This window comes from Rhinolophus sinicus, linkage group LG02 (genome assembly GCF_036562045.2).
Source record: "Rhinolophus sinicus isolate RSC01 linkage group LG02, ASM3656204v1, whole genome shotgun sequence".
Classification (NCBI taxonomy): Eukaryota; Metazoa; Chordata; class Mammalia; order Chiroptera; family Rhinolophidae; genus Rhinolophus; species Rhinolophus sinicus.
This window is the reverse complement of record NC_133752.1, coordinates 65,358,561-65,373,110: the sequence shown is the minus strand read 5'-3', so window position 1 is coordinate 65,373,110 and position 14,550 is coordinate 65,358,561. Positions and strand designations below refer to the sequence as shown.

The 14,550-nt window shown below is 36.7% G+C and overlaps 1 pseudogene; it reads right to left on the bottom strand.

Annotated features, from left to right (window-relative positions):
* Positions 1-1,822: 1,822 nt before the first annotated feature.
* LOC109453738 (heat shock cognate 71 kDa protein) lies at positions 1,823-3,738 on the bottom strand (annotated as a pseudogene).
* Positions 3,739-14,550: the final 10,812 nt, after the last annotated feature.

Below are 14,550 nucleotides of genomic sequence, written 5' to 3'. Positions count from 1 at the left end.
CAGGAAAAACAGGCAAAACAGATTCAACTATGACACAGATGTTAGTTAACAAAAAACTTTAAGGTAATTGTGATTGATATATTTTAGAAAATAAAGACAGTGAACAAAAAGAGAAAGTGAAGAATTTTACCGAATAATTGAACTATGAGAAAATATAATCACATAGAGGTTTTGAACTTAAAAAATACAATAGCTAAAATAAAGCATCATAGATGGTCTTCTACTATATATGAGAAAATCCATGTCAGAGTTTTCTAAAATGAGAGCGAATGAACAAATAGTTATTGTTTAGCTTGACTATGTCATTTTTAATAAAAAAGTATGATGTGATTTTACAACATACCCCCTAAGAACCAATTTCCAAATTCCTCATGGCAAGAGGATCAACAGGGGTTGTTTGATATTTAGATTATTCATATCCAGATAAACACTTGAGATAAGTTTTAATTTTTGTTCTTCAAATCTGAAAACAAAATATTAATAATTCAAGATAATACCCAACCTTTACCACTAAAGTTACTGGAATTCTGGAGGCACAAGAATTCATAGATTGGTAAAGTATAAGAAGTCCCATAAGTCTAAAGCTAAACTTCTCTGACAACTTCACGTTAATTTTTTTTTTTTAAGATTCAATAGTTATTTTGAAAGATACTCCTCCTTGTTACTGTTTTTCAAATTCATAAAGCCTGTCTTATTATGAAATGTCTTTAATTTGATTTCTCTCAGATATGTGAGAAACTAATCCAAATATTAATTTTATTTCGTAATCCCTTATCATAAGGAATTCAGAAAATGCTTAATAATAAATAAGCGGTTCTACGCAAATTATATCCTACTTGATCCAAGAAAACACAAGTATTCATTTACCTATGAGGCATGGATTCCACTTATATACTAATTTTTTGTTTTGGTCTTCAGTATAATATTGAAGGGGTGGGGGAGCGTCTTGAACATGTGAATTAGCTAAAATGTTTTACCTAAGGATTACAAGAACAAGCATACACTAAACTTTATTTTTTCATTTCTACTTCAAAAATTTCTATGAACCAAAAATGCTGTCAACTTTCTTTTGTAAGACTGGTTTTCATGAATAAAAATTCTTCTTGTTGCAGGATTCTTGATAGTACACTAATAATGGATATTAGCGACTATTATTATTGCAGCGTTAAATGTTTTAACGCCCATATAAAAATAAAAAAATATTAATTCTGGTTAACAGAAATTTATTGACATTTAGTAAACAGAGGATTATAGTTTATTTTTCTCAAAAAAGAAAATATTTGTGTGATTATGGTTAACTATATTCCACAAGATTTTAAGACATATTTTACATAAAATAAAAATGTGAAAGATATCACAATCATCAAATATAAAATCATTTTGGAAATCATAATAAATGTAAGCTAGTAATATGTGGGCTGATAGTAAATTATTATGAAATAGATTACAGATTTGTTCATATATATGAATTATAAACCTTTACCCTAAAACAAGCCAACACTTTCTCATCTTACACCTATTATTTAATATTACAGAAGATAAGTCTCCTAAAATGAGGTAAAATGAACTCTTTTTTTCCCAATTTTAAATAGTTTTATTTAAGACATCACATTTTCCACTTTACAATACAGTGCTTGTAAAGTACATCAGTATTTCCTTTCCTTGTGCACATATTCCATATTCAAGTATCAAGAATGCCCAGTGTTTTTACTGTATAGCAGCTCAACTTTAAAACTGCTGTGAATTTGCTACAAATTTGTATCCTTCCAGAGTTTGTGTGGAACAATGCTAAATCTATGCTCAAGGTTGGCTTAATCAACCTCTAAATGGTGGGTCCAGAAGAGGCACCACCAGAAGGAGAGGCTCCACTACCTGGGAAGCCTCCAGGCATCCCTCCTGGCATGCCTCCTGCACTCTGGTACTTGGTAATGATGAGATTGCAGACTTTTCCCAGCTCTTTCTGCTGATGTTCAAATTCTTCCTTCCCTACAGTCTGAATCTTATCAAGCTAGTTGATGATTTCATTGCACTTGTCAAGGATCTTCTTTTTGTCCTCATCATTGATCTTGCCTTGGAGTTTTTCATCTTCAACAGTTGCTTTCGTGTTGAATGCACAGGATTCAAGTGAATTCTTGGAAGGCATCTTGTCCCTCTGCTTCTCATTTTCAGCTTTGTACTTCTCAGCTGCCTGGACCATGCACTCGATGTCTTCCTTGCTCAGGCGACCCTTGTCATTAGTGATGGTAATCTTGTTCTCTTTTTCTGTACTCTTATCCACAGCAGAGACATTGAGGATGCCATTGACATCAATATCAAAAGTGACTTCAATCTGAGGAACACCACGAGGTGCAGGAGGTTTGCCTATGAGCTCAAACTTGCCAAGTAAACTGTTATCCTTGGTCATGGACCTCTCACCTTCATAAACCTGAATGAGCGCACTTGGCTGGTGGTCAGAGCAGGTCTGTGTGTGCTCAGTAGGAATGGTAGTATTGCACCTGATGATGAAAGCCATGACTCCACCAGCAGTTTCAATGCCAAGGGAAAGAGGAGTGACATCCAACAGCAGCAAATCTTGGACATTTTCAGATTTGTCTCCCAGATAGGATGGCTGCCTGGACAGCTGCACCATAAGCAACAGCCTCATCAGGGTTGATGCTCTTATTCAACTCTTTTCCATTGAAGAAGTCCTGCAGGAGTTTCTGAATCTTTGGGATACAGGTAGAACCACCCACCGGGGCAATATCATGGATCTGGGACTTGAGCTTGGCATCCCACGGGGCTTTTTCTACAGGGTCCAGGGTGCCATGGAAAAGGTCAGCATTCAATTCTTCAAATCGGGCACGAGTGATAGAGGTACAGAAGTCGATTCTTTCATAGAGCAGATCAATCTCAATACTGGTTTAGGTGCTGGAAGGGAGTGTATGCTTAGCATATTCACAAGCAGTCTGGAGGCGATGACAGCCCTCTTGTTCTCACTGATGTCCTTCTTATGCTTGCGCTTGAACTCTGCAATAAAATGGTTGACCATTCAGTTGTCAAAGTCTTCTCCACCTAAGTGGGTGTCCCCAGCTGTAGATTTGACCTCAAAGATTCCATCTTCAATTGTGAGAATTGACACATCAAAAGTGCCACCTCTCAAGTCAAAGATCAGCACATTCTTTCAGCTCCAACCTTTTTGTCTAAGCCATAAGAAATAGCAGCAGAAGTTGGCTCACTGATGATACTAAGCACATTGAGACCAGCAATAGTTCCAGCATCTTTGATAGCCTGACTCTGAGAGTCACTGAAGTAAGCAGGTGCTGTGACAACAGCATTGGTAACAGTCTTCCCAAGGTAGGCTTTTGCAGTTTCCTTCATCTTTGTCAAAACCATAGATGACACTTCTTCTGGATAGAAACTCTTTGTCTCTCTCTTGTATTCTACTTGGACCTTGGGCCTGCCAGCATCATTCACCACCATGAAGGGCCAACACTTCATATCAGATTGAACAACAGCATAATCAAATCTACATCCAATCAGGCGTTTGGCATCAAAAAAAAACATGTTGGTGGGGTTCATTGCAACTTGATTCTTTGCAGCATCACTGGTCAATAGTTCGGTATCAGAAAAGGCAACATAACTTGGGGTGGTTTGGTTTCCCTGATCATTGGCAATTATTTCCACTTTTCCATGATGGAAGACACCCACACAAGAGTAGCTGGTGCCTAGATCAATGCCAACTGCAGGACCCTTAGACATGGTTGCTTCAGTGTAAATGTGTCTTGCGAAGAAGACAGATCCTGACAGCTGCCCCCTCGTTCAATGAGGTAAAATGAACTCTTTCTGCCAACGCTTACTTTTTAAGTAGCAGTCATTAAAATAAAACAAACCTATAAAACATTTAAAATCTGAGCTTTAGATATCACTATGAATTACCTTTTCTGAATTTCTCAATAATTTAACATTTGTATTTATTTCAAGGTTGATCAGTATAAAATTTCGCATTGGTATATGAATGGTTTTTACTCCTGAACTAGATCTTAAACTGCGTACTACAGATGTGTGTTAAAAATGACTTGGCAAAACAAATAATATTGTGGTTTCCAGCTTCCCAGATTCTAATTGCTAGGTTGAAGAATGATTAATAAACACTAAATAAATGAGAGAATATCCAAGAAATATATTACCATATTTATCCTGATTAAATATGGTTTATAGTTTATGTAACTCTGAAGTCTGAAATGCCTGGGGCTTGCAGTCTGCTTTATTTTACAGTAGGAAAGGCAAAGAAAGAAATGACAATTTGGTTGGTCTGAGCCCCTTTCAACACTTAGGAAAAGGACAACTTCCTTGGATTCAGCTTTATATAGAAAAAAGAGAATGAGCTTTAAAATTAACAGATCTTTGTTCCATTCCTGCTCCTGCCCCTTGTTATTTTTTGAAAATTAAACAAGTTATTTAATTTATTTTTGCCTGAGTTTCTTTATCGGTAAAGTGATATACATGTAGGTATTCCTACCTACATAAGACTAGATCTATTTAAAACGTTTAATCCTTAGTAGGCATTCAATAGATAGTGAATATTCCTGGATAGCCAGGCTCTCTGCCGGCAAGTATTCTATTCGGTCGTTCAAAAGAGTTACTATAACAGACAACAACATTGACTAAAGTAAATCTGAGGTATGTGTAAAAATTCATGATATGATCCACCTCTTAGAAACAAATCCCACAATGGGTATCCCTCATCTTGCTAATACACAAGTATTGTGATAAATTTCTCAACAGTTGTTCTCATAGTGAGACAGGTTGTGTCCTGGATATGACTCTTGCTTAGGCACTCAAGACACTTTTGCCTGGAGCAAATGTCAAGCTTAGATGAGGGAAGCCTCTCTTTTCTAATAACATTGGTAGATACCTTTGTTTTCTCCTCCTTGATCATGAAAATTAGAAAATGTGATGCATGTCTAAGCGTTTTTCTCCTTTCCAGCCTCTTCTGTCACAAATGCCAGCCTTCACTTTCCCTTGCAAGGGAAACCATTGTTTTCCTCAACGCTTTTTTTTTTTTTTTTCATACATTGGGGTATACATTCCTTTATTTTTCTCTTGGTTTTTGCCTCCTATTTGGAGTTCATCTTCCTGATGGAGGATCCATACAAAAAACTATAGAATTTCTATGGAACATTGTGAATGCACTTATTGAAATTATGTAAGATACGTGCTACTGCTGCATCTGACTCACCGAGATTCAGTTAAAAGGTTGACTCTACTATATGTTTCCCTATTCAGCCCAGCCCTCCTTCGAACTCCAATAGCAATTTATAACACTCTCAGTTCATATCGTACTTGGCCTCATATTATAGTCTTGCATGTGCATGGCTTCAGGTTTGTTGTCGTTGTCATCGTTGCTGTTTTACACACCTGGGAACGGCATGAGGGAGAAGAAAGAGCATGGACTTTGGATGCCACACAAATTCAGGTTGATATTCCAGCCTCAGAATTAATTACTGTGTGGCCTTAAAATATTTATCTTAATCTTAATCTTGGCTCAATTGCTTACTTAGTGTATGACACCTAATCTCTCTGTTGTCCCAGTCCCATCTATAAAATGGAGAACACACACACACACACACACACACACACACTCACACACACACACATACAAATATATGATTAAATCATATATTTCATATTATGTTTAGAACACTTACTGGTACATGGTAAGTACATAAAATATTAGCTTTAAAAGCAATAATAACAATAATTATAAAAGTACAAATATAAAATATTGTATAATCATACAATATGTATGATGATACTTTTTTTCAGGGTTATTGTATGAGGTGTGATATTTTATAAAAAGGATATCTAGACGAATTTCTGAACCTTAATGTGTATTTTGTAAATATTGGTCTATCTTCTAAGCAAAACCCTAATTAAAATATGATTTTCTCCAGACTAGTTAGAATGTCCTACTCATTTTTGAAACTCCTAAATCATCTTGTACATAAATGTTTGTTGAATCATGTTAAATCAAATAAAATTTATTTAAACAGTATTAAAAAAAATGTTGGTGGTGTTGATTTTTCCAAGCAAACTCCAGTGTTTTATCATTTCAGATTTTGAGAATTTGAAGATTATGGCAAATAAATCTATTATTCATTGTACATATTTAAATAATTTGAAGTTTTCCCCCTTTCAGTATACATCTGGAAAAATCTATCTTTTCCTTAAATTTAAATAAAAATCTGTTGAAATTAAGACTATTTAAACGAAAAATATGCTACATACTATACATCAAAACCCAGAAATACTCCTGGATGTCCCAGCCCTCCACTGGCAAATATTCTATTCAGTGGTTTAAAAGAGTTAATTAAGAGAAAACAAGGAACAATGAAAAACTTTACTATCAAGTGAAGAAACTTTAATTTATTCAACAAATAATCATTGAATGCTTATTATATTTATTTAGGGGCTAAACATTATTGGCCACAAATACACATAAGAACTGATAATTTTCATTTCACAAGCTATATAAATGTCTAATCACTATGTTGTATACCTGAAACTAATATAATATGTCAACTGTAATTTTAAAATAAATAACTGAATAATTTTTAAAAAGAAATGACCATTTTATATTTTTAAGTGAAATAAGGCATGTAATTGAATATAATATGAAGGAATTGTTGCTTTATAAGGTAAAGGGAACAAAGTACTCTATGAGTTCTGAAAATTGGAGTATTTCTAGCAGAAATATGAAAGATTAAAACAAGGTGGTACCTGAGCTAAGTCTTCAAGAAGTAATACATGTGTTGATAAGTCAAGATGGAGAGAAGAGTATCATTAGACTCTCCAGATTGGGAATGGTCTAAGCATGTTAAATTATGTCCCCTAAAAGATATGTTCAAGTTTTAACCTGTGAATGTGACCTTATTCGGAAACAGGATTTTTGCAGATATAATCAAGTTAGAAAACTTACTGGTACATGGAACGCTATCTAGTACGATAAAGTCATACTAGATTAGGATGGGCCCCACATCCATCTCTGGTGCCCTTATAATGAGAGAAAAATTTGGAGACACATAGACATATACATTGACACATTTCCTAGTACTGAGTGCAAGTATATAACTTGAGGAATCATATAGTCCCCATTTTGTTCATTTTTGATGACTAGAAGATAAACAGCATGATATGCTTTGTCCATGCTTCTTAAAATGAGGTTTAGGTGGTGTATATAATACTGTGCCAGGTGTTATGTGACAACGTCATAGGATAAACAGTACTTAGCACTGTACTTAAGTACTTTCCCTTGTGTCATTCATTCCCAGTCTTAGGAGACACCTTACAAGGTTTTCACAGGCTTACATCTTTTTGGTAAATATGCAAAAATAAGACATTTATCCATAATCACAGCTGTCTTTCCACTGTGATTCCCTTTTCATCAGCTTTCTTTCATGTTATGTGTTTTGGAGTGGCCCTGGCATTCAGAACCAGCTAAGGGTGAGTTGAGTTGAAGAGATGCTGAGTTTAGGTTTAGTAGAATAATTTGCATGTATAGTTAAAATATTACTATCTCTACTGATGGAATGCATTCCAGGATTACTCCTACTCCACTGTGCTGATCTGCAGTGTCATGACATGATGTTACAGGGCAGGAGGATAAACTTGTCCTCTAGCAAGGTGAGCTTGTCCTGTAGCATCCGGAAGTGGAGGCATGTGGGTAATTAAGAAAAACCTAGGTTTGAAATGTATACAGACAGAAGCTAGTTTTAGAAAATTCTTCCAAGTCCTGTAGCTTATACATGAAATAGTGTCAATAAAAGTTTTCCCAAATTCAAAAACAGTGCAAAACATTTACATGCCATTATAAATGAGTTGTGATGCTGAAGTTTTCTAATGTCAGTTTTATTTTAAAAATAATAATGTCAGTTTTGCTAGAAGGAAAACTAAATTATCCTTATATTCTCTCTATACAAAATGATATTGTGTAATTCTCACCATATGAAGAGGCAATCAAAGAGTATGAAGACAAAAGAAAAGGAAAAGAAAGTAACAGAGTTGTGTTATGCATTTAATTAATAAAGATGTTTTATTTTCTTCTGGATTTTATGATCCTTGTGGTATTTGTTGTGATTTATTTTCCCATACTAAACAAATGTTCATTTACATACTTAATTTTATGTATACAATTTTATATTCATTTTCTTAATGAGCCAACAAAATTTTATAAGCTTCAGAATCTGCAAAACCTGGATTGGCCCCCGCCTGGTTTATATTGAGTGATAAAACCACAGAACCATTAAAAATGTGTACGGATATGTGAATACATATAAATATAAATACATACATAAGTGTGTATGTATGAATGTTAAAAATAAATGATTTTTAAGTGTATGCCTGTAAGTCCAAAGAAATTTATAGCTCAGAGAGAGAGATCAGACTCTATCATCAATATATATAATTTTGAGATCCACTGTTTCACTGAAATCATTCAGCAGACATTTATTAAGCTCCCACTTCATGTTGGCTGGAATACAAATTGAACACCTCACTGTCTCTATCTTCAAGGAGAATATCTAAAGAGACAGGGAGTTGCTGTAAGACAAATGAATGACAATGATGAGAGAGAGGGTGACAGAGAGGGAGAGGGAGAGGGAGAGGGAGAGAGAGAGAGAGAGAGAGAGAGAGAGAGAGAGAAAGGGAAAGGAAAAAGGAAAAGAAAGTCAACAACATTTTTACTTCATTTCTTGTACTTGAGACCTTGGGTTTTACAATACCCCTGTGTTACTTCCAACTGTTAGTCATCCTCATGTCTTCCCCAAGAGAAATTAATCAAGAATAGTAAACAAGCGAAAATATACAGTACCAAGTAATTACAAAATATTTCCAGATATGAGTATTACTAAATCAAAAAAGTGTTTCAGCAATGATGTATGGCAAGCAAAAGAATGGCTCAGATAAAAAACAGTGCAAAAATAATGCACAAAGGTGTTTTACCTTTTCTGTAACTGATGTTATCCTAGACATTACATCTTTCTTTGGAGAGAAAATGGAATACATCAGAGAAGAACTTTCTTAACTTCCTTACCTAAAATAATTCTACATACTTATTTGCATCACAATCTATCCTATTTACCTTCCCTCAGATTAAAATATAAATCTCTGTCCTGCATATTGGATTCCTTTCTTTTGGGTTTCTCAGAAGACCTTCATGTTCATTCAGTTATGTGTTCTGTATTCTGCATCATCAGCCTCTCCTTCACTAGGAATTCCTTCACAACATATCCTGTCCCCACTGCTTCCCAAAAAAACCATCAGCACCACAGTCCACTCAGCTACCATCTTGTGCTTCTCCCTCGAAAGTCAAAATACTTCAAAATTTGATCTTTACTCACTGTCATTGTTTCTCCTCCAAGTAAGGCTCATTGCACTATAAGTCTAACCCAGCTTCACTACTCTTGCCAAGGTCATGTTTTTGTTTTGTTTATTTTTTATTGATAATTCTAATGGAAATTTGTCATTTTGCACTAATTTTATTTGCCCTATAAGCAACATTTAACTCTCTTGGTTACTTTCTCTTTGAAACATTCTGTTCCTTAGTTTCACAAAATTATGCTGTTCTGTTTTTCCTCCTAACTTTCTGACCTACTGATCACTCTCATTTGACAACTTCTTTTACCTACCTATGATTTAAAGTTAGCTATTTCTCAAGTTGTACACATGGCTCTTTTCACTTTTCTTTATTTTATTTGTTTTTTTCTGAGATTCTTTCAACTATAATTTGGTTAATTTAACATCATACTGGGATAGTCAAAACCAACAGGATAAGAAGAATGTGTGTGTTTAGATCAGGGCTAAATTTTTGTTTAAGTATTTATGAATGAAAGAAAGGTGAGCAAGCAACAATAAATGTAGCTTAATAAACATTCTTCAGGATATCTGTAGTAGACAGTGTCTACACTACCCTGATCCTACTTACTGATAATCATATCCTGTGGCATCCCCTTTAGTGCGAGGCTAGGTGTACTGACTTTCTCCTAACAAATACAGTATGGGGAAATGAAGGATATCACTTCTGAGATTAGGTTACCAAAAGACTAAGACTTTCATTTATCTCTTCCCCTTCACTCTTGCTCTCTCTCCTTCTTCATCTCTCTCTCTCTCTCCTTCACTTTAGGGGAAGCACACTGTCATGTTGTAAGAGTCCTATGGTGACACAGAAATGGCAAGAACTGATATCGCCAGTCAACACTCAGCAAGGACTTGAAGTGTATCAACAGACCCATGAGTGAGTTGGAAACAGATCCTACCTAACACAAGCTTTGAGATGACCTCAGCTCCATTTTATAAGATCATTGCATCCCATGACATAGCCAGAAACACAGGACCTGGGTCAATTGAGTCCAGATTCCTGACCCATGGGAATTGTGAGATAATAAATGTGCTGTTTAAACTATGTTTTGAGGTCATTTGTTATTCAATAATAGCGAAATAATAAAATATCTGATTGGCAAACACCAAAGATATCATTCTTTCTAAAATTGGTATTCACATGTAGAATAACTCACTTTTGGGAAAAGAAGCAACAAAAAAGATTTACTCCAATTTATTTTTATATTTTCTCCTTGGCTTAACATACTTCCTGCCCCCTAAAAAAGCACTGGAGTGCTAAATTAGGAATTGTCTCTCTCTCTTTTATTTTGCCCTCTAAGTTCTTAGAGTATTTAAATTGTACTTAACTGTCCCTCATTCCTCTTCATGATAATGCATTTAATATTTCCTAATGTACTAATTTTACCATTAACTTTAAAAATTACTTTCAATAATATTCTTATTATTAAGTAAAAGTCATACTGATCTTAGAAAAGCTAGAAAATGCAGATAGGTAAGAAAGGAAAATAAAAATCACCTATATTCAGAGATCTAACCCAGAGATCTATTATTAACATTTAGATGTATCTCCTTCAAGTAGCTATTTTATCATTATTTAGGTACTGTGGTTTTAAACAATTTAGGAATAATATATTGCTTTTTATGTGACAATGACTTTTCAAAGCACTTTATACATATTAACTTATTTAATTATCACAAGGGCCCTCGATTTATTGCCGTGTTACAGATAAGTAAACTGAGGCTCAATATATCTACATTCACATACATTGTTTCTCACTGAGCAAAATGAACTAAAAGGTACTAGTTTGAAACTGCTTAACACATCATTAAGCATATCTCACTTGTTTACATTTTAACAAAAGCCTTCTAGTGATACACTTTGCCACACTCATAGTTTTGGGTAAATGCTGAAAGAATAGTAGAAAGCCTGACACATCCTTAATCACTGCTTTTAAAACACACACACAGATTTCTTTTATCTCTGCACAAAGCCAGTCCAGAGGTCAGCATTTCTCAGCAGTTACCCTGGGGTTCCGCTGCTGGAGAAGAGCATAGATCTATGTTAATATTCCATGCAGTGTGATCAGGATAAAAGAGGCCACTCTGAGGTATCTACTGACTCCTTTCTCTAACACCTTAGGTTACATTTCCTTATGTTTTATGAGATCTGGAAAACACATGGACATAATGTCCTTATTAAGTTCAGAGAATAATAGAGAAACCAGAGGTGATTTAAAACCTAGGAAATAGCATACGAGGCACTCTGGTATTTGTCTCAACTCCCAGACTCAAGAATCAGTGGAATATCAAAACAAGCAGCATTTTACAATAGCCGGGACATCTCTGCATTGAGTGAGGTGCCAAGTACACTTACTATGTTGTATTCTGTAACTTGAGACAAAGCATTAAATACATATGATATATGCAACACTTTAGGATTATAATATCTTTGCCACCTAGAATCCTCGATGATGTAAGAAAATGTTCAAATAAACATAAAAAAAATGCATAGAATATATTAAATTAAATAATCTTTCAAATATACTATTATAATTACATAAAACATTACTATACTCTATATTGTGTATGTAACTATATGTTACTGTAGTTTGACCAGTATGGCCATCCTTTCAAATTTAGTTTTCATGAAACATAAATTTGTCTGTCTTGTACAGCACTGTATCTCCTAGAATAGTTTTGTGCCAGGCACTTACATTATATGTATTCATTTATTTAATAAATACATATGACTGCCTATTATTCACAAAGAAATGAGTTACAGAGACCCTAAATAACTTATTAAGGTTTACATAATTAGCATACATAGGTTTGAATTGAAGATCATTCCTAAAAAAATCCACCACCACCACTAAGTATAAGAAAGAAGTCATATTGACAATTAGAACTCTGGAACTCACACAGATCTCTATGCCTGCCCCAAGAGTGTGCCACTAGGATACATTTTCGGTCACAGAATTGTAATCACTCTCAATATTCATATCTCTGTCTGTACTACAGATATTTTTTTGTCTCTGGCATAGACTGTGACTCCATAAAGAATAGACATGTAGACTTCATATTTGTTACAGTGGAACTAGAATAGTGCCTTGTACCCAGTAGAGACCCAGTAAAGTTCTGTTGAATTAAATCAGAGAAGGATAATATGTTAGTGGCACAGCTTATTTGTAGAAGTGAATATTCTTTACTGGACAAGGCAGAATATAAATATGTACACATATACATATGTATGTAAAAACATACAGGTTCATCTAATCTATTATCAATATAGCATCAAACTCTAAACCAAACTAAAGGCCTATAAAGCAAAGTTCCTTTCTAACTTTTCATAGTGAGAAAAGAAATTCAAACCAAACCAGATTATCCAACAACAAAAAGAACACCTGCTGTGAGTTAAAACTGGCTATGATGGGCATGAATCACAAATTAGACATAGATACTACATTGCAAAATGCACCTTGCAAGGCAAATAGTAAGAAAATGTCAACCAACTAAAGTATGAGACATGTAACAGGAAGAGCCTAGATAATTGGTTATCATTAATATACATACACATCAGCACCTGCTACTACACTTTCTTAATACCATTAATATGAAAGTATGGGCCCTAACAATTGTGGGGACAGAGCAAGGAGTGCAGTTTCCAGGCTCACGGTCTCATGTAGAAAGGTGCTGGCTCAGGTAGTAAATGGCCATCAACTGTGATTGGATGGCCATCAGCTGTGGCTAGTTGGCTTTCAGCAGTAACCAGTGAGCCATCGGCCACTAATATAACTGCCGTGGCTACACTAGTAGAAAATGGGGGCTAGCAAGAAGATGGTGGCTGGGCTGGCAAGTGGCGGAGTGTGGATTACGGGTTGCCAAAAGGCAGATTGCAGCTAGCAAGTGAGTTTGGTTGGCAGAGAGAAGTGGACGGCAGGTTGCTGATCATGTGGCTCCTGCTTCCTGTGTTTCCAACCCAGCTGCCAGCAAGACTATAGTGGTATGACTCCCCTATCTATGGCTCCATGGGTGTTCCTTTTTGGCCTCACCATATCCTGTGTTCTTATGTGGGGAACAGGAGCTGAGACCCCGCAGGCTGCCCAGCACAACACCAATCAAAATGGCAGAGGAGGTAAACCCTATGCCTTCTATCACGACCGCATCTAAATTACAACTAAACTACAAAACAACCATCACTGACAATCACCTGAAGTCCAGCCGAACGGAAGCCCTACAACTAAGAACATGCACAAGAAGCCACCTGGAGACTGGTAGGAGGGGCAGAGATGCAGAATGGGCTGGTCCCACACCTGCCTGTGGCCATTAAAAATCAGGAGAGATATCACAGCTGCAGAGGTCCCCCCAAAAAAGTGAGAGTTTCCACCCACTCCCCAGCCCAAGTTTCCAGTGCCAGGGAGAGAAGTCCCCATAATTTCTGGTTGTAAAAACCAGCAGAGATTGTGGCTGAGTGAGATGGAGGGCAGCTAGAGTCTCAGGTGCTCCTCGTAAAGGGACCTTGATGGACTTACCAATGGAATCACTGCCTCTGAGCTCCAGCACTGGGGCAGCAGTTGGAGTGGCAGCAGGGACAATGGTGGGGAAGTGAGTTGTCTGGCTTCGGGTCTGGGGCTGGAGGGGTAGCGTTTTCCTGGATGGGGGAGCTGGTGGAGTCCAATGCTTCTTCATTGAGCCCTCTCCCTTCTCAGGGTGCAGACACAGGGGGCTGCCAGCAAGCTGGCTAATGCAGATCGTAAGTGTGGGGACAGAGCCCCAGAAAGTAGTTTATAGGCTCTCAGCCTCACGTGGAAGGGTGCTGGCTGGAGTAGTAGATGGCCAATCAGCTGTGGCTGATTGGCCATCAGCTGTAGCCAGTTAGTCAATTAGCCGCTAATATAACGGCTGCGGCTACCGAGGAGAGCCAAGGAGAGTAGAGGAGCAGAATCGAGGAGAGTGGAGGAGAGTCGTTGGTCGGTTGGCAGAAAAACGGACAGCAGGTCGCACGTCCGGTGAACCCAGCCTCCAGTGAGACCATAGTGGTATGACTCCCCTACCTATGGCTCCGTGGGTGTTCCTTTTTGGCCTCACCATATCCTGCGTTCTTGTGTGGGGAGCGGGAACAGAGACCCCACAGGCTGCCCCGCACGACAAATGGCGCAGTGAGCAGGGTCTCTCGCA